Source organism: Rhinopithecus roxellana, chromosome 14, assembly GCF_007565055.1.
Source record: "Rhinopithecus roxellana isolate Shanxi Qingling chromosome 14, ASM756505v1, whole genome shotgun sequence".
Lineage (NCBI taxonomy): Eukaryota > Metazoa > Chordata > Mammalia > Primates > Cercopithecidae > Rhinopithecus > Rhinopithecus roxellana.
In genome coordinates, this window is record NC_044562.1 from 83,064,977 (window position 1) to 83,085,031 (window position 20,055).

A 20,055-nucleotide genomic window follows, 5' to 3' on the forward strand; every position below is an offset into this window, starting at 1 on the left:
ATCATTCTCAGCAAACTATCACAAGAAGAGAAAACCAAACACCGCATGTTCTCATTCATAGGTGGGAATTGAACAATGAGATCACTTGGGCACAGGAAGGGGAACATCACACACTGGGGCCTATTGTGGGGTGGGGGGAGTGGGGAGGGATAGCATTAGGAGATATACCTAATGTAAATGACGAGTTAATGGGTGCAACACACCAACATGGCACATGTATACATATGTAACAAACCTGCATGTTGTGCACATGTCCCCTACAACATAAAGTATAATAAAAATAATAATAATAATAAAAGATTTTAAAGTTAGATTAAAAACAACCAAAAAAAAAAAAAGAAGATTCCTTCCCCGTAGTAAGTTGCCCGACTGTGATCAAGCACACAGTATTTCATAGATTTCTATGGTGAGCATCAGCTTCAATTATCAAATTCATATTCAGGTTTCACTTTACAGATGTGCTCAGCAATATACCAACTTGTTATACAAATGATTCTAATTCAAAATAAATTAAGAATAAATAATTTATGAGATGATTTACCAAACATATTTTTGGGAGGAGATTAGTCATAATAATAACACATAGTATCTACTTTTTTAATAAAAATCTACACATAGTACCTACTTTTGTCAAGCACTATTTTAAGAGCTATGAAATAGATACTGTAATCATCTCCCTTTAAAACATGAGGAAGGAGTAAAAAATGGAACAGAGGATACTAGAGGCTGGGGAGGATAGGGAGAGATTTGTTAAAGGTTACAAAATTGCAGCTAGACATGAGAAATAAGTTATAGCTTCTATACCACTGTAGGATGACTATACTTAACAATATTATAGAATTTCAAATAGGTAGGAGGAGGATATTGAATGTTCCCAATACAAAGAAATTCTAAATGTTTGAGATGATGGATATGCTAATAACCCTGATCTGATCAGTATATGTTATATGTATTGAAATATCACTATGTACCCCATGAATATGTACAACTATGGTCAATTTAAAAAATAAAGAAACATGAAGAAACAGAGGCATCAAGAAATTCAGCAATTTAAAATACAAATAAGTTCTCACAACTAGAAAGAGTAGGGTCAGATGTGGAACTTATCCTTGCAGGCCACGGATTCCATGTTTCTAACAATTATTGAATGCTTAAGACACTTTCTGGAATTATACACTATCAGAAACACACCAAGATATGTGCAGTTTCCTTAACATTATATTAGTTACAGGGTCACCTGTTTCTCTCCCATTGATTCTAGCCAGTGAGTGTGTCTTGGAATATTTAAAAGGGTGAACACAATATGTTTTACCAAAACATGTAAGACATCAAAAGAACAACAACTGAATATTTTTTCACATCAAAGATACTTCTGTGTAATGTAGATTTAAGTAAAGAATTATAGTCTGTTTCTCATTTCCCAAGATAAGGTTTTCAAAAATCATACATTAGTTTTTCTTCCATTTGTTCTGACCTTTGTTATCACATCAAACTGATATTTTATGAGAGTTCTATATGGCACATATTACGTGAAGGTTTTAAATTTCATTCCATTGCCCTATATTTCAGACAGAAGATTTTGTGTTACAACTTTTAAGGCCAGACACTATATTTCGAAGACTCATGAATAATGAAAAAGGCAAACAATATTATTTGAAGTAGTCAGAAAATAAAAAATGTTAAGAATTGGGATTCTAAATTCTGATATTCCTATAATGTTTTCCTTTCAATACTCTTCTCCTTTAGTTTTCTCTTTTATATAAGAGGAATATATTTTTTCTAAATTAAAATTTTTAAAAATCATGTTATTACACATGATGACATCAGCAAAAAAATGAAAGATAAGACAATTTAAAAAATAAGGGTAATAGCAAATATCCACATCAGCTCTAGAAATAAATTTATACTAAGAAAATGGCTTATTACATTTTATAGATAAGGACATAATTTTATATTAGTTTATATTATAATTAATGGTTGTGGATAAGTACTCAAAAACTTAGAAAATTTTGTGCTCAAGAATTAAGAAAGCTGAGAAACACTAAGGAATGTCTCTTTTTCTGGAAATGGTCTTTTAAGTTCTGTTCTACAATTATAGTTTTTTGGGGTTTTTGGTACATTACAGGAATGTAAACATCAACTAAGAAAAGATCTGCTAAAAATTATTTGAAGATACATTTTTCAGATTTTCTAGCTTATTTCATAGGTTCAGGTCTATTTTCTTATCAGCTTTTTGATTGTTACTTGCTATGATATATATATGTATATATGCACATACACACACATATATACACACACATATGTACACACACACACACACATATGTATATGTATCCTTCTCTTTTTAACCTGAATCCACTAGTGCATTACTGTAACTAACAATTTCCATAATGGGGAGAAAGTTCTGAACAACCAGACTTACATGTTTTTCTGCTGCAGAGTAGAAACAGAGAACAGTAGAATATGAAAAACTCAAGTTTTTTACTGGTCAGAAAAGCTGTTTTCGTTTTTGTTTTAAATGCTAGGTTTAGTTCCAATATGAAACTAACTTATTTTTTATACTTTTATATTAGGTGCATTGAGCAATACTCTTTTTTCTCTTTCTTTAAATAAAAAAAAAAATTATTTAGAAACTACTTAAAATAGAAAAAAAAAGCCTGTCAAGAACCACCAGGTGGAAAATGAGTTGCTAATAAAACAGAATTTTAGGTAACAAAAGTCTAAAAACCACAAAAAAAGAAATAGCACCACTGTCATTGGAACAATGGCTATTTACTTGCATTTTTTGGCATTGTCAATCACTGAATCTGGATTTTTCTCTCAATTCCACACAGAGCATCCATTAAACAATTTTGTTATAAACTGTTTACTTTTTACACACATTTTAGGACAAGCTATCGCCAGACACAAAGGGGCTGAACAATCTCAGTGAGTGACATGTATTTTGCAAACTTCTGCCAAACAAAAGGATGGAATAGATTGTGCACAAATCTAATGAGGGAGAGTTAAGGAATAACACAGTTTAAATATTAATAATTCAGACATGGTACTGTATTTTCTGTAAAAGAAAATGAACATTTAGTAACACACTAATACATTTTGTCTCTTAAGAGATTGGTGTACTGATAAAGTATTCAGAGAACTGGAGAGCTGTGGACAGCAGATACCAAAAACACCCCAGCTTTGCAGAACCCAAGGTAACCATAGCCTTCCCTGCTTACTCCCTTTGCCAGAGGTCCACAAAGAACTCGCAGTGTACCCACCTGCCTGCTGCACTTCCAACTCCAAGCTGCAAACTTTAAGAACCCAAAGAGGTGTCCCCAGTGGGCAAGGGGAGCAGAGAAGAGAAGCAATATTACAGTAGATAGTTAGGCAGACATGAGCAAGGCGGGAGAGAGCCCCTCCCTCAGGAATGTCAGGCAACCATCAGGTGATGGTAAGATGGTTATTAAACTGTCTAAAATAATAACTGGTCTTAGTCAGCACCAGGTAAAGACAGTCCCCCAATGGATAAAAAAAAAACACCTGAAGCTGGTGATCAGAGGCTTCCCAATAAGATCTCAGGAATTGGGTGAGTGGGCTCAAGCATGCACATTAAGAGGCAAAATGGCAGAATTTAACCTGTATATGACCTTCTCAGGAACAATCTACTGATAAAGGAAAAATGCCTCAAGTGAGCATGCACACAACTTCAGTAAACACACTGCACATATCGCCCCTCCCAAGTGCTGGCAGGTCACACTGCACATGTGTACAGCCTGCTCCAACAGAAAATTAAGGGAAGAGAAATGCAAACGCCTTAAACAGGCCAATGTGTAAAACCTCAAGTCAAGGGCCAAACAGGGCACTTGGATCTCTTAAGTTGCCTGCTTGGCCTTTTCCAAAGTATACTTTACTTCCTTTTGTTCCTGCTCTAAAACTTTTTAATAAACTCTTACTCCTGCTCTAAAACTTGCCTCGGTCTCCCCCTCTGCCTTAAACCTACTTCTTCCCCTCAGCCAAATTCTTTCCTCCAATGAGGCAAGGATCAAGTTTGCTGCAGACCTCTATGGATTCACCACTAGTGACATGTTGAATGTGAAACTAAAGAATGGTAAAATGGGAAACATTCAATCTCAGAGATGTGAGGAAATCCCCAAAAGTGCTGTTAGATGAAAGAATTGCACACACCTCATTTCCCAAAAAAGTATAATGCATAGGAATTTCAGAGATAATTGGAAACATTCCCAGAGAAATCCTCAATGAAAATAGAGCTCTTCAACCCAAAAATCTCAGGGCTGAAACACACCTTGTGTTCATCCAGGCAACGATGCCTCTTGCTTTTTAGCAGCGATGCAGTTTGTCAACGACCCCAAATGGCTTTACAGAGCAACCTTTAGAACTTCCCTTTTGGGCCAAAGTCTTGGCCTGTGAGGTTGCAAGTAGCCCTGTAAGGCCTGTGATGACACCAGGTTCCAAAGGTTCTGAGGTCTGGCCCTTCCTTCCAACATACAATGTCAAACACATAAGATGTCCTGATGTGTTACATTTGATATTTTGAATATGGAAGCATATTTTAAATTCTCTTAAGGCATTAACTTATTACAAAATTCTCTACCAAGGTTTCACATTAGGTTAAAATTCAACTCAGTCTTTACATTTCTGTACCGAGGTCTCCACCTCAGCATATTACCTAACACCTTCTCCAGCAATCAGTGTTACCTGCATGCACATGGTGAGCCCCATGGTCAGCCTCTTTGTTTCCCAGGTGAACTAACTAGATGTTATCGTTGCTCTGCTGCACAGTAAAAGCTCCTAACTCAAACTCACCAGAAAAGGAGTGAAACTCTGCAAAGTGCACTCTAAAAAGAGGTACTTTATGCTTATAAAGAGAAACTAGTGAGTTTTCTAAGAATAATAAAAGAGAATATTTAACAGTTAAGCACAAGATTTGGAGTGCAGAATTCGGATAAGGCTCTGCTGGTTCAGGTTGTTAAAACTTTTCTTGTTCCTCCTGTGGGCCTCCTTCATCGGATATCACGAAGTCTTCATCTGTGGCATAGAGAATGTCTACAGTCCTCTGCAATACAGGGTCATTGTGCCCCTTGTTCTGCTGGCAAATCAATTCATTGTTCCTTAGCTTTCTGAAGTACAAATCTCTTTCTCCAAGCCTTCAAAGGCAAGTTTCAATACACTGACCTGCTAGCGTCAATTTGACCGTGCAGCACTCCTACTGCTTGCATCAGGATTCTTTTATACCACCCTGGGGCCAGCCTTAGAAGCTGCAGTTATTTGTGGAAATGGTCCTCCATGGAGCTGGATTGCCAGAGCGGAGAAGTTACTTGGGTTTATTCAGAACTGGAGCAACAAAATGGAGGGAGCCACTTCAGTTTCTTGACTTTGTCCGGCAGCCACAGGGGTATAGTCTTTTTCATTGTAGTTTGCATGAAAAAACTTCTTAAACTACTGAATGAATTCAAAATTGTACTGAAACTTTCCTCTTACTAATTGTCCACATAAATCACTTTGTCAGCACCCACCCTCTTGAAAATACTGCTTGTAGTATTTCGAAGTTCTGGATGTATTCATAGAATTTCACCTTCTCCAAGGCAATGGAGCCAGGGAGCAGAATGACCATAAAGTGAAAATAAGCAGCCCCTGAGCACAATTGTTCTATCTTTGTCAAATTCAACTTCAGGAGACTCATTGATCCAGGCCAGTATGTTATGTAGCATTAGGTTGTCATTGGTGACTGATGTCAAGTATATATTCACTGCCATCTTTGGCTCCTGGTGGAACAGTCTGCTGCCCACACCCAGCCCTGGTTCCATCTTCATCATGTTCAAATTGCTTGACCAACATTCCTTTTTAAAGTATAGATATTCCATTAAATGACTGTTATGTTCTAAGACACATTTTGCTTTTCTTTAACAGAAATGCATACCAATCTTACTGTGATGACCTCCAGGAAATATAATTCAGTGTATAGATAATCACTTTACATTTAACTTTCTTAGGAAAAATAAGTCAACTATGTAAAAGAAATATACATAAATTTTAACGGAAGCATTTTTATTTTACTGTACGTAGACTGGCAATACATTACTACAACCTTTTAAAATCTTCAGATGTATTAAGTGCATGTTAGTAGACTTCCATGAACTCATTCAAACCTCTCTAAATAGCTCATCAGCAGGAAGGCCATCTCTAATCTGATTACGTAGTAGTTTATTTTTCATGGACGGATTATGCTGGAATCACAGAATTCTAATTCTGGATTTTAATAATCAGTAAGAAAGAAAATTTCAAGGATATGGTTCTCTTTATGAGGGTGAGGTATTTCTACTTGTTTGATATACCTGAATATTTCTAGCACAGTTTTCCTCATTTCTTCTTTTCATCAAAGACTTCTACCTAAAATTTATCCCTCAGTCCCCCGTTCTCTTTTATGGGGGAGAAAAAAGCAGCCTCTAAACTCCTCAGTGGAATGGTAGATCTGAGTGTCTGGGCATCTTCTCCATGTCAGAATGAGCAGGTAGAGCCAGGATCAGAAAGTCTTTGAAATAATAATAATAATAATAATAATAATAAAACAATACTCAAAAAATAGCTACATTCCAAAGTGTATGTGTGCATGCCTGTGTGTGTGTGAGAGAGAGAGAGAGAGAGACACACACACACACAAACAGAGAGAGAGAGAGAAACAGAGAGAGAAAGAGAACTAGAGAGGAGGAAAGGAGAGCATAGGAGACCATGGGCTCATTTCTTCATGTAATGTCAACACTAACTAAATTGTGGCACACTACTAGCTTGTCGATTTGTTATCTCATTGATCCTTGCATTATTTGTGAAGGAAGTAGTGTTGTTGTCACTTTTCAAATGTAGAAGTGATCAGGATATATGGATGTTGAATAACTTGCCATTGCCACACTGAGCCACTGTTTAAATTCATATGTGTCTGATTTCAAATACTAAATATAGTCCATGTTCCATTTTTCCCCCAGGGTGAGAAGTGCACCATTGAGCTGCAAGTTGAGAAGGGAAATATGGTATAAGTCTGATTTTCTAAAAGTCACTGGATCCCTTTCTACACCTAAGATGTTTGTAGAATCCCACAGTTTCACTACTATTAGACAAATTTGTGACCCAGTACAAATAGCATAGTTTCCCCTTACAATCTTGCTATTGCTATTATGGGGCTAGCTTAACCTCTGCTGAAAAACAGAAGTTGTTTTCTCAATACCTTCACATGCCCCATAATGAATATACTCTTATCCCAGTCATGGAAGAGGAGCTTACACATTTACCAGGAACTCTCTTCTGCAATACTGTACACATCTCTCCTCATATTCATTTTTTGATGAGTTAACCATTCTTTTGACTCCATCTTACACTTACATGATGCCCTCAACACAGATCCCTAGTCCTGAGTGCTAGGATCAGGATTCAGGATTCCATCACATATTCCCAACAACCCATAGCTAAGGTCTCCTGGGCTGTGGGTTCTTGGAGCCTCAAGTGACATTTCCAAAATTGAACTTATCTTCCTTAGAAATTGGTACCATATCTTAAATATTTCCATTTCCTTCATTTTTCTTATTTTTTCCTAAATTAGAAGTATTTTTTTCTGACTTAGTTGTTTCACTCCCCTTCCTTTAATTTATGATCTCTGTCACCAAGTCTTAATATTTCTACCTCTAGGAAATACCTCTGTGATTTGCTTCTGCCACTGCATCTTCATTACCATCAATGTGTTTCAGGAACAGATACATAACAGGACACATCATTTATGTATTTAACAAATAATGTCAAGTTCCTCAGGTAAAAAACCTTACAGCCATCCTTGATTCCTTTCTCTCTCTCTCATACACTACATCATAACCTCTAGTGACCTTTTTGTTCTATATTCAAATTATATCCTGAATCCAAACATTTCTCACCTCCTCTACCATTAGCACACTTGTTCAAGTTGCCACCATCATTCACTTAGATTACTGCAATTGTTAGGGCCAGTAATTTATGAAGTACAGTGCAAAACTGATAACATTGAGGCCCCAGCCGCAAGTGGTGCCTTGCACCTATAATCCTAGCTATTCCAGAGGCTGAAGCTGCAAGATTCCTTGAGGCTAGGAGTTGGAAACCAGCCTGAGCAACATAGCAAGACCCATCTCTAAAAAAAAAGAGGGAGACACTTGTTTAAGTAGCAGGAAGAAGGGGCCATTAAAAGATTATACAACATAGCTTTTTTCTCATTTATGCAAACTGTCTACTGATGGTTTTTATTTCCTATTTAATGTTGTACTCATTGGAGCAGGGAGACACTTGTAGGGCAAACATAGAGCCATATGAGTGTCCCTGATTCAGAGCAGAAGATAACGTCTGCCCTCATCCCCCACTGCCAAATTCCCCTTCCCACCAGTTGCTGGACTGAAGCAACCTGCCCTCAATTGAGGTCAGAGAAGTCAATCTACCCTTCCCATGAGCCTGCCACCCAAACTGGTGGAAGGGCAGCCCCCCAAAGCATTGTAACTCTGCACCTGACACACCTGAATTAGAGGTGGGTGAGAAGCTCTCTCCCACTGAGTCTCTCACTTGCCTTGGCACTTTCAGCCTGAGGTGCATTCCTAACTGCAACTTGACCTGAGCTTGTGACCAAATCCCCAACAGGCTTAAGGGCAGCAGAACACAGACATATTCCCACCAGCAACCCAGTATTCTCCCTGTTGGAGGGTGGCAATAGTTGCTGGGAAAAGGTGAAGAAGAGGACACTGAGTGGCCTGGGCAGGGGTGCAGGTGGTGTTAAACCTATCCACAGCAGGAAGTACCAGACACTGAGCACCCAGAACATGCTCCATAGTCCCATGGCTTTCACTTACAAAACCTAAATTCAAACACAAATTATTAAAATTATCCAGATGGTGACTGCAGAGCATTAGGCCCCATGTGTGGGGCCCTTCTTAACGTGGAGCCTTGTGTGACTGCCCATGAAGCCAGCCCTGGTAATAATTTCTAAATTGGTCTCCATGCTTAATTTTTGGCCTCCTTCAGTTTATTCTCAATGTAGTAGCCGGATTCCTTTGAAATGCAAAAACAGTCACATCATTGTTCTCCTCAGAACTCTACAGTGACTCTCTATTTACTCAGAGGAAAAGTCAAAGTATGAACCATGGCTTGTGTCGGCCAGGAAGGTCTGCCCACCCACCTCACTTCCTTCTCTCATGTCATCTCCTGCCCTGTACTTTCTCACATGGCTGCTTCTCGCCAAGCACTCCAGACACACTCCCAGCTCATGGCTTTGCACTTGCTTTCATCTCTGCTTGAAATGCTTTCCTCCCAGAAATTTGCATGGCTCCTTCCTTAGCACCTACTAGTCTTCGCTCAAATAGGACCTTCCCAGTGATGCTTTCCCCAACCATGCTATATAAAATTGAACACCATCCCCTACAACTGAACACACACACACACACACACACACATACACTTTCACACACTCTAAACACATCTCCTTCCTTATTTCCCTCTATAACTTCAACTTCCCCTAATATAAAATCTACTTTTTTAGAGATAGGATCTTGCTCTGTTGCCCAGGCTAGAGTGTAGTGGCAAAGCTCACTGCAACCTCGACCTCCTGGGCTCCAGTGATCCTCCCACCTCAGCATCCCAAGTAGCCTGAGCTACAGGCACATGCCACCATGCCTGGCTAATTTATTTTATTTGTAGAGATGAGGGTCTTGCTATGTTGGCCAGGCTGGTCTTGAACTCCTGGCTTTAAGCAATTCTCCTGCCTTGGCCTCCCAACTGACTGGGATTAAAGGCATGAGGCAACATGCCTGGCCTAGTATGAAACTTATTAATAATTATTTATACTGTTTATTATTTGTCTTTGTACATTACATTGCAATGTAAACTACATGTCTTAGGTCAAGCTCCCCAGAGACAGGCACTGAGATGTGGCTTAATGGGAAAGTGATTAGTTAAGGAAGTACTCCTAAGATCATTCAGGAAAGGAGTGGGTAAAGCTGCAGGTCTGGATGGGGAAGGAGCCAAGATAAGGTATAATTCCCAACAAAGCCCTACAGAAGGTGGCTTTATTATGATCCCACAGGACAACTTTGGAGTACAAATTATGTATTTGAGTTTGTCCCTATATGAAGCAAGGAATCTGTACTTTCATAAGACTGCAATAGTCAGTCTTTGGCTAAGGATATGGGTGAGGGCACGTAAACTCCCCGGCACTTCAGACTTTGTACTGAAGTGGAAAAAATGACTCAAATAATCTGAAAACAGTTCTCTAAAGCAAGACACAGGTACAGATTATTAAAAGCAGAAACATTCGCCTGCCAGAAGAGGAACACGGAGATAACAATAAAAGGGACTGATGTGATCTGGTTTGGGTGAAGCAACGTGAGGTTTATTGTACTATTGAGAACAAGACTTTTTTCTTTTTACTCTATTGCTAGTGCTTAAGACAATCCCTGGCACAGAGTAGGGATTGAGTACATAGATAAATAACTGTATTGCATACCTTCTATGGTCCAGGCTATACAATAGTCTGAGTACATAGTACAGATAAACATAGACTTTCCAAGACAAATTACCATTTCTTTTAAAGGTTCTATCTCCTGCATTCAAATTTACAGAATGTGTTAGTCTGTTTTCAGGCTGCCGATAAAGACATATGTAAGACTGGGCAATTTACAAAAGAAAGAGGTTTAATGGAATTACAGTTCCACCTGTTGGTTGGGGAGGCCTCACAATCATGGCAAAAGGCAAGAAGGAGCAAGTTACATCTTTCTTGAATGGTGGCAGACAAAGAAAAGGAGCGTGTGCAGGGAAACTCCCCTTTATAAAACCATCAGATCTTATGAGACTTATTCACTATCACAAGAACAGCATGGGAAACACCTGCCCACATGATTCAGTTACTTCCCACTGGGTCCCTCTCACAACACACGGGAATTCAAGATGAGATTTGGGTGGGACACAGCCAAACCATATCACAGAATTAATGTCATCTATCTCCCTCCTCCGTCCACTAATCTCTATCAAGTTCTGTGAATTGTGCTTCTGAAATTACGATCTATCTCTTCCCTTCTCATTCCATTGCCAACATCCAGATTCAAGATTTTATTATAATTAACTGGACTAATGTAAACAGATGATCTCCATTCTTCAGTTTGTTTCTCATCCATCTATTTTATATGTAATTACTAATATAATATTTTTTAAAACTTGGCTGTAGTTATATAATAATCTGTCTAAAAACTTTAAGTCCAATTAAAACTTCAAATACGTTATCCTTTTGTGCTGTGATCTTAGCTTTCCTTTCCATCCTTTATACCTTTTTGATGGTGTTCAACCAAAGATTATTTTCTGTTCCCAATCTCTCTACTTTCTCCCCTTTGTACATTTGCTCAGTTTCTTCCATTTGAAATGAATTGTCTTCCTTATCTCAACCAATGAATTCAATATTAACTGGTCAAAATTAACTCAAATACCATTTGCTCTAAGAAGACTCTTCATCTCCTAAGCTGGAAGCTATCTCCCCTTCAGAACTCTTGGGACACCTCCTAGGTAATGTGGTATACGGGAAAGAGTATGGGTTTTGAATCAAATTATTGGGATTGAAATCCAGTTCTGCTATTTAGTAACTCAGTGACCTTGAGTGAGGCTCAACTCTCAGAGCCTCAGTTTTCTCGTCACTATGATTCCTCTTCCTGGCATTCAAAGAATACTTCAGCCTGCCTGCCTGCCTTCCTTCCTTCCTTCCTTCCTTCCTTCCTTCCTTCCTTCCTTCCTTCCTTCCTTCCTTCTTGCCTGCCTTTCTTTCTTGTTTTCTTTCTTTTTCTTTTTCTCTTTCTCTCTTTTTCACAAGGTTCTGCTCTGTTGCCTATGCTGGAGTGCAATGTTGTGATCAGGACTGACTGTAACCTTGACCTCCCAGGTTCAAGAGATCCTCCCATCTCAGCCTCCTAAGTAGCTGGGACTACAGTGCATACCACCATACTTGCCTAATTTTCTAACATTTTGTAGAGATGGGGTCTTGCTATATTGCCAGGGCTGGTCTCTTGGCTCAAGTGATCCCCCTGCCTTGGCCCCACAAAGCGCTGGGATTATGGCCATGAGCCACCTTGCCTAGTCCAGTTTTTCTTTCTAGTCTTCCCTCTTACCAACCCCTATGATAGGGTTAGGTTTTGTGTCCCCACCCAAATCTCATCTTAAATCGTAATCTCCGTAATCTCCACGTGTCAAGGGAGAGACCAGGTGGAGGTAATTGAACCATGAGGGTTGTTTCCCCCATGCTGTTCTTGTGATAATGAGTGAGTTCTTGCCAAATCTGATGGTTTTATAAGGGGCTCTCCCGTCTTTGGTCAGCACTTCTTCCTGCCGCCTTGAGAAAAAGATGCCTTGCCTCCTCTTTGCCTTTTACCATGATTGTAAGTTTCCTGAGGTCTCCTCAGTCATGCCAAATTTTGAATCAATTAAACCTCTTTCCTTTATAAATTACTCAGTCTTAGGCAGTTCTTTATAGCAGCATGAAAATGAACTAATATACCCTACCGGTGTCTTATGGTAAAGACAAAATATAATGTGCTCATGGTCTTCTAAATTTTCACACTGATCTCTGTGTTTCCACTTCAGTGGCATTGTTTAAGCTATTTTCACTACCTGAAGTCCATGACACCACTTCAACCCAGGAGACAATAGCAGTTTAAATCTCAAATACATTTTCCATGCACACTCTCACATCCTTCCAGCTGAGTATACCCTTTCACTTTTTCAAGCTTAAGAACATTTGTTTTTCATACACCTTTTTTTCTATTTAAGTAATTGCCTTCAACTAAGATTATAATGTACTCCTCTTTGTAACTCTTGCAGTACATAAAGCAATGCCTTACAGAAAGTAGACACCCAGTAAAAGAGCTGAATAACAGAAGATTTCAAATAGAAGCAGCATTGAACAAACTCTCATATTGAAGACAACCTGAGGGTGAAATAGCCTCTGTCGATTCTAGAGGGCAGATCTAAGGTTACTATGAATGTTATAGATAGCAAAATGTTGATAAAATATGTTGAAATAAATTAAAACAGACCAGACTTGAAGACTTTCTGAGCAGACAAATCCAAGTGGCCCTCAGAAGTGACCTAAACTTTGCTTGATTTGCAAATATACACAAAGCTCAACTTGAACTATTTCTTATAAATACCTAAAGATAAATGAAACTTAAGGCTAACCAATCAGAAGTTGCCAACTCATGTAGTAATATAAGTAGGAACTTTTTAGCAAGATAGATCAAATAAGGCAACTATGTAATTGTAACCAATTAAATATTTCCTTTGCTTTATTTCCACATTCTCCCTATAAAAGCTTTCTCTTTGAGTTCTCTCAAGAGGCCTCAGAACCACTTTTGGTTTGGAGCTGATTCAAGAATTACCATTTGCTCAAACAAGCTCTTTAACATTTTATTGTTTCTCAATTTACTTTTTAACAATTATAAGTAACAATGTTCAAATTTTGAGATCTGCATAAAAATGAATATTTTTTAATGTGAAATAATCCTCAATTACTAGCAGATACTGCAGTAAGGATGCCTGTCTGAGTAATTAGAATATGTAATTCTCCAAATATTTTCAACCTCTAGAGTCTGTGATTGCCTTAATAAAATACTGGACATTAAATTGTCTTTTACTAAGTAAGAAAAAATGAAGACAGAATTGAACTAATTTTTTTTTTTTTTTTTTTTTTTGAGACAGAGTCTTCCTCTGTTGCCCAGGCTGGAGTGCAGTGGTGCCATCTGGGATTACTGCAAGCTCCGCCTCCTGGGTTCATGCCATTCTCCTTCCTCAGTCTCCTGAGTAACTAGGACTACAGGCGCCCGCCGTCGTGCCCGGCTAATTTTTTGTATTTTTGTTTTGTTTTGTTTTTAGTAGAGATGGGGTTTCACTGTGTTAGCCAGGATGGTCTCGATCTCCTGACCTCATGATCTGCCTGCCTCGGCCTCCCAAAGTGCTGGGATTACAGGCATGAGCCACCAAGCCTGGCCAGAATGGAACAAATTTTTAAGATCATTGACATAAACTGGTTTAGAGATAACTCAGCATCCAGAAGATGGTCACAGAACATGTTACTTTCCTGATGAGTGACTGAGACTGATCCCTTTTGACCGTGGGCTTACTGGGCTTGATGAAAACCTTCCAGTCTCTAGTGCTGATTGCGTCATGTGGGGTCATCATAAGTATGTGGTAGTCATGGGGCCTAGCCTGCATTTGTACAACCAAATCAAAAGGGGTCAAAGGAGAAGATGAAGTAAGGAAAGATCTTACCAGTGAAATCTGGCTTACTTTTAGAATACAATTAATCAGAGTTTCTTGAACTACAATGAAGAAAGCATTCAAGAGTTATACTGTAGTTTTCTTGTCTCTTTTTAGCACCAGGGCTGAATCTATTTGTATTTGTTGGGCTCATATTATAAATATGTTTTCAGCAAAACGTGTCAAAATATGTGTCCAGACATGTTTTTTTTAATTAAAATTAGTTACCTTGGAGGGCCAGGCACTTAACACAAGATTACTATGGCCCAATAACTTCAGAATTCCTTCTTTTGGAGTTGTTACTTTTGTTTTTTTAGGGAGCTAATTCACAAATTTTTTTTTTTATTTTTTTATTTTTATTTTTTTGCTAAGTATTTTTGGCAACCTGTTTCTAGCTACACCTTTTTATGAAACATCATTCATTTTGAAGAACTCTTACTACTATTTGGCATGACCAATTCTTCTGAGCAGAACAACAACAAAAAAAAGGCAATAATTTTAGAGCCAGACAAAACTGGTTTACGTCTTACTCTCCTACTTTCTAGCTATGGTTCTTTGGTCAAAATACCTAGATTGTTGTGAAGATTAAAGAGTATAAGTTGGCTGGGCATGGTGGCTCACGCCTGCAATCTCAGCACTTTGGTAGGCCGAGGCAGGCAGATCAGCCTGGCCAACATGGTGAAAACCCGTCTCTACTAAAAATATAAAAATTAGCCAGGCATGGTGGCGGGTGCCTGTAATCCCAGCTACTTGGGAGGCTAAGGCAGGAGAATTGCTTCAACCCAGGAGTCAGAGGTTGCAGTGAGCTGCAATCGTGCCACTGCACTCCAGCCTGGGCGACAGAGCAAGACACTGTCTTGGGAAAAAGAAAAAGGGTATACCTTAAGTAAAATATCCAGTATACATAACAGATGCTACTTATGCTCCTTTCTCCTATCTTTCAAGCTCTTACATATAGCATTGTACTAAGCACAATGAATAAAACCAAATCACAAACAGTAAGCCTAAACTTTCAGCATTAAAATCCAGCTAATCATTTAACAAAAATTTTGAAATGTCTACTAAGGGCCAGTCTTCTTCCAGACGCTTGGGATACAGTAACGAACCAAACAGACAAAACCTTGCCCTTGTGGAGCTTATATTCTAGGTAACCCAGTGGAGGGATACAGATAATGTCCATGTAAGGCAAATATAGATTCTGACATGTGGTGCTAATTGCTCCGGGGGGAAAAATGTATGAAGAAGAGAGAAAAAATGTCAGGGTTGGGGAGGAGAAGGATGTATTGCAATTTTAAGCAGAGTGGTCATGGAGAAGCTTACTGAAGAAATGAGGTTTAGCAGAAATCCTGAAGGAAAGTGGAGAATCTAGCCAAGTCATGAGCCTCCCTAGATGAATGGGTTCGACAGGGAATTAATGCATCAGAAGAGTTATGGAATGGTGTTCACGTTTGAAAAGGCCTGTTGGAAGGTGAGTAACACTGAACAAATGAAATAAAACAAGGCAGTAGCACATCAACAGGAATAAGAAAGTAGAGCAGGTAGCAGTGACACTGGGGACAATAGCAGTTGCTGCCAACCTCAGTTAGGCCTGCCATCTGGTTTCACAGCAGTTTCACCAGTGACACCTGTGACATAAATGTCAAGATCAGAGCCCAAGCCAGACCCGGAGAAGCAACAATTGTACCAGAAGTAAAGGGGAGCTCTCTGCCATTCTATGTCCTTGGCTTGAGCACACAAGGAGGATGATGAAAGCAGGATAGCCAAGCCCAGGCTGCCCGGAAAAATCCAAACCTGGATAGCTGCCTGCAGGGTGGGCCCAAGAACGGCTTTACGGATATGAAAAGTACAGCAGCCAAATTTAGCAACTAGAAACAGCTCGACGTCAGAGAAGCAGACAAGGCAAAATATTGCCTATCCTTAGTGTCTAGAAATGTTTGTTGAAATCTTAAAAGATTAGAAAAGGGATTCTCTTTTTAACCAGGGTATAGTTTTTAAACTAGGTAATAGCAGCAATTAAATGGTATAGCTACACATCAGGTATTTGTACAAAATGTTTTTTTGTTTGTTTTCATGTGTGAAAAGTGTTTTGGCAATGTATTTTTCTATTCAATATGGGGGTAGCTATCTTCTCTAGCATATTCCATTACTTCCAGTCATTCCTAATACATTACAGAGAACAAATAACCACTCTGTTCCTCAGTTCACTCAATCTCTTGACCACCGGGGTTTTTCCTTTCTTTCTTTCTTTTTTTTTTTTTTAAATTGTTTCTCCCCTATTTAGAATAAGGATAATCCCTCTCCTGGTTAAATCCGTAAGTATACTATTGGAATAAATTCAGATTATTGGGAGTAAACCATTTTTTGTGTATTGTAAAGCAATAAAATATTTTAAATTTGTTTTCTTCTTTTTCTTAATATTATTAAATATCAAGTTTTGCCCATAGGAATGAATTGAGAAGGAGTATTTTATACAAAAATAAATTATATTTTGGATTCTGTATTTTAAAGTATTTTGTATAACTTCATGCATGTGAATTTTAAAAGTATGGCTGGAACTCATGAGATGGTTGGATTTTGAACAGCATCTCTATCTGTGTGCACAGATACAGGAGCCCACATATGTCAGATTCATGTGATTTCTACCCCACCATATTGCTGCACCAGTTTCATCTGCAAATGAAAACAGAAAAAACAGCAGCCTGGAGAAGGAAAAAGGGCAAAAGACTCAGAAAAACTTAACATCTTCCCCCAGTAAAGTGACCATTTGCATTCTATATATTCATTACCAGACTGACACTCATGAGTGACATTTTCCATTTATTTTTCTCACTCCCAACCAAAATATATGGAAATAATTAAAAGTGAAGACTGATCTCTAAAAGCAAAAGCAGAACCTCGTCATTTGTAAATTATCAAAGGGCAAGAAATGACTCACACATTTTTTGAAAAGTTCAAATCATAATCACAAATTATAAACTGCATTTTCTTTTGGGTTCTCATAAAAAAAACAGACAGGAAGAAAGAGAGAAAGGGAGGGAGAGAGAGAGAATGGTTTTAGTTCTATAAAGAAAACATTTTTCAACATTAAAGAATTTATAAATTGTAAGATATGACTAAAATTTAGAATTAAATACCTACTTTATAAAAAAGATCTTGAGTGTGTCTTTTCTCTGCGTTGGCACTATAACCAATGCAAATTAAAATAATGGGTTTTGTGTTTGGAAGGGGGCCTCCTAAGAGATCATTTAGTCAGGCTTCTTATATTCATTAAGGATTAAACTAAAATCAGAGACAGATGGTTTTGTCTCATATCTGAGAACAGAGATTTCACAACCTTCTTTGAGTGCTTATTCAACTCTTTAATCGCCATCTAACTTATTCCTTAGTTATAATCTCTATCAATATTAACACTATCTGGACTATTTTCACTAACACTTCATTGGATGAAAATGGAAGCATTATGCATGTTGCTATAAGAGATTTATCAGAAGAAAATTGACAAAATGTTTATTTAGCATTTTATTTACTGGCATTTTGAAAGAATCTGTTCCCACTGGTTTAAGCAAGATCCAATGACTTCGTTACAATTGTAGTAGAGTTACAACATTGGCTGATTGTGACCGTAATTTCTATAATTCGCAGCCTTCAGTCTACATTTTGCCCAACTTCTTTCTCATTTTGTCTGAAGATAATTAAATGCTAATTTGAATAATAAGCTCTTGAGGCAACAAAATGGTTAAAGGCATGAACACAGAGATTCCTAACATGTTGTATTCTAATTATCACTCAGTATAGCACATTTTATTTTGTGTGTGTGTATGTGTGTGTGTGATTTCCTTCTTTGATCCATGGATTGATTATTTAGAAGTCTGTTGCTTAATTTTGAAGAATGGGGCCTTTTCTAGACATCTAATTGCAATTGATTTCTAATTTAATTCCATTGTAGTCAAATACTCTTTGAAATGAATTGTGACTGATTTTATAGCCTAGCATAACACCACCTGTGGAATGTTCCATGTCTATTTGAAAAGAATGTATATTCTGAAGCTGTTGGGTGTAATATTCTATAAATGTCAGTTAGGTCTGCATGTTTGATCATTGATAATGTTATTTAAGTTCTCTATATCAACTTTTTGCCTTCTTGTTCTAGTGACTACTGAGAGAAAATTGATAAAATCTCTAACAATTATTGTAGATTTCTCTGCTTTTTACTTTAGTTCTGCCATTTTTTTCTTCTTGGATTCTGAAATTCTACTTTGTTATACCCTTTTAAGATTGTTATGTCTTGTTACAAATTGGCCTTTTTTTCCCAAATAAAATGACCATTTTTATCCGTGTTAGTATCCTTTGTCTTAAAATCTACTTTTTTGATATTCATATAGCCATATCAGCTTTCTTTTGCTTAGTGTTTGCATGCTATATCTTTTACTGATTTTTTTTACTTTCAGCCTGTCTGTTATATTTAAAATATGTTTTGAAAACAGCATACCATTGAACTTTGCTCTTTATCCAGTCTGACAATCTTAAGAGTAATGAACATATACACCCACAAAAAGACCTATGCAAGAATGTTCATAGCAAACTTTTTTATAATCGTTACAACTTAGAAACAACTCAGATGCTCATCAATAAGTAGATGAAAAATTATTACAACATATTTATATAGGAGAGTGCTACTCAACAACAAAAAGTTATGATATACTTACATATGCAACAAAATGGTTAAATCTAAAATAAAAAATGTGTTAAGTGACAAAAGCCAGGAAAAAAAGTTACATTCTTTATGATTCCACTTATGTGAAGTTTTTGAGCTGGTAAAACTAAGCTATGGTAATAGAAATTGGAACAGTGGTTGTCTCTGGGGGAAGGAGGGATTGACAGGAAAAGGGTACTGGGGTGATAGAAATATTCTACATCTTAATCGGAGTAGTTGCCAGACAGGGGAATACATTTGTCAGAACTCAAAGTAATATACACTTAAAAATATCTGTATTTTATTTTATGGAAATTATATTTCAATTAAATAAAATGGAAAGATCCCAATCTCCACTACCTTTTGTCTACTCCCTATTTTCCATAGTCTATATTGGTTACACCAAGCCAGGCTAGATAAGCTGAGACACGCTAACTATATTTTCATTGTCTTGCTGACTCTCTTTCAGCTGACAGAATTCGTATCGAGTATCTCCTATGTACTATCTCCCTGTGGCCATCAGGAAGATTGCAAGCTTCTCTGATATTAATCATACTTTAATGAGAAGCACAAGTCCAATTATGCCTCTTAGATAATTCTCTCCAAAATAATTAGGAGGTGGCTCCTTCTGGGTCTTTCCTCATAATACCATTCATACTCTCTGCTTCCAAAGAATTCAAAACCTAATTAGGTTGTCAAAATAAACACAGAGAAATTTAAATAATAACACTAAGTCGGGTAACAACATAAGAGAACAGCATACAAAAGCAATACAAAACAGCAAGGTAGTACCCGATTGACCTGTGGTAATGATGACAAGCTTGAACAGATTTTTTTTTAATTTTACATATGTTTTTATACACAGTATTTTACTTATCATGCACAACAATCTTAAAAGGTAGATCAGGGAGGTATAAATATCCTCATCTTTTAGATGAAGAAATTGAGTTTTTAATCAGGCTATGTCACTGGCCAAGCGAATAAGAGATAGGTGCAAGACTGCAACTCCTATTTTGACTCCTGCTCCCAACAAGGATTTATTCTATATTGCTTTTTGTTTATAAGAGGTT

General features: G+C 37.6%; 1 protein-coding gene and 1 pseudogene across 2 annotated transcripts in view; both read right to left on the minus strand.

The window, feature by feature from the left end:
- The window catches only part of SCN2A (sodium voltage-gated channel alpha subunit 2), a 166,017-nt gene that overhangs the window by 114,191 nt on the left and 31,771 nt on the right, over nucleotides 1-20,055 (minus strand). The gene's annotated exons all lie outside the window — the stretch shown is intronic.
- On the minus strand, nucleotides 4,973-5,759 carry LOC104663915 (annotated as a pseudogene).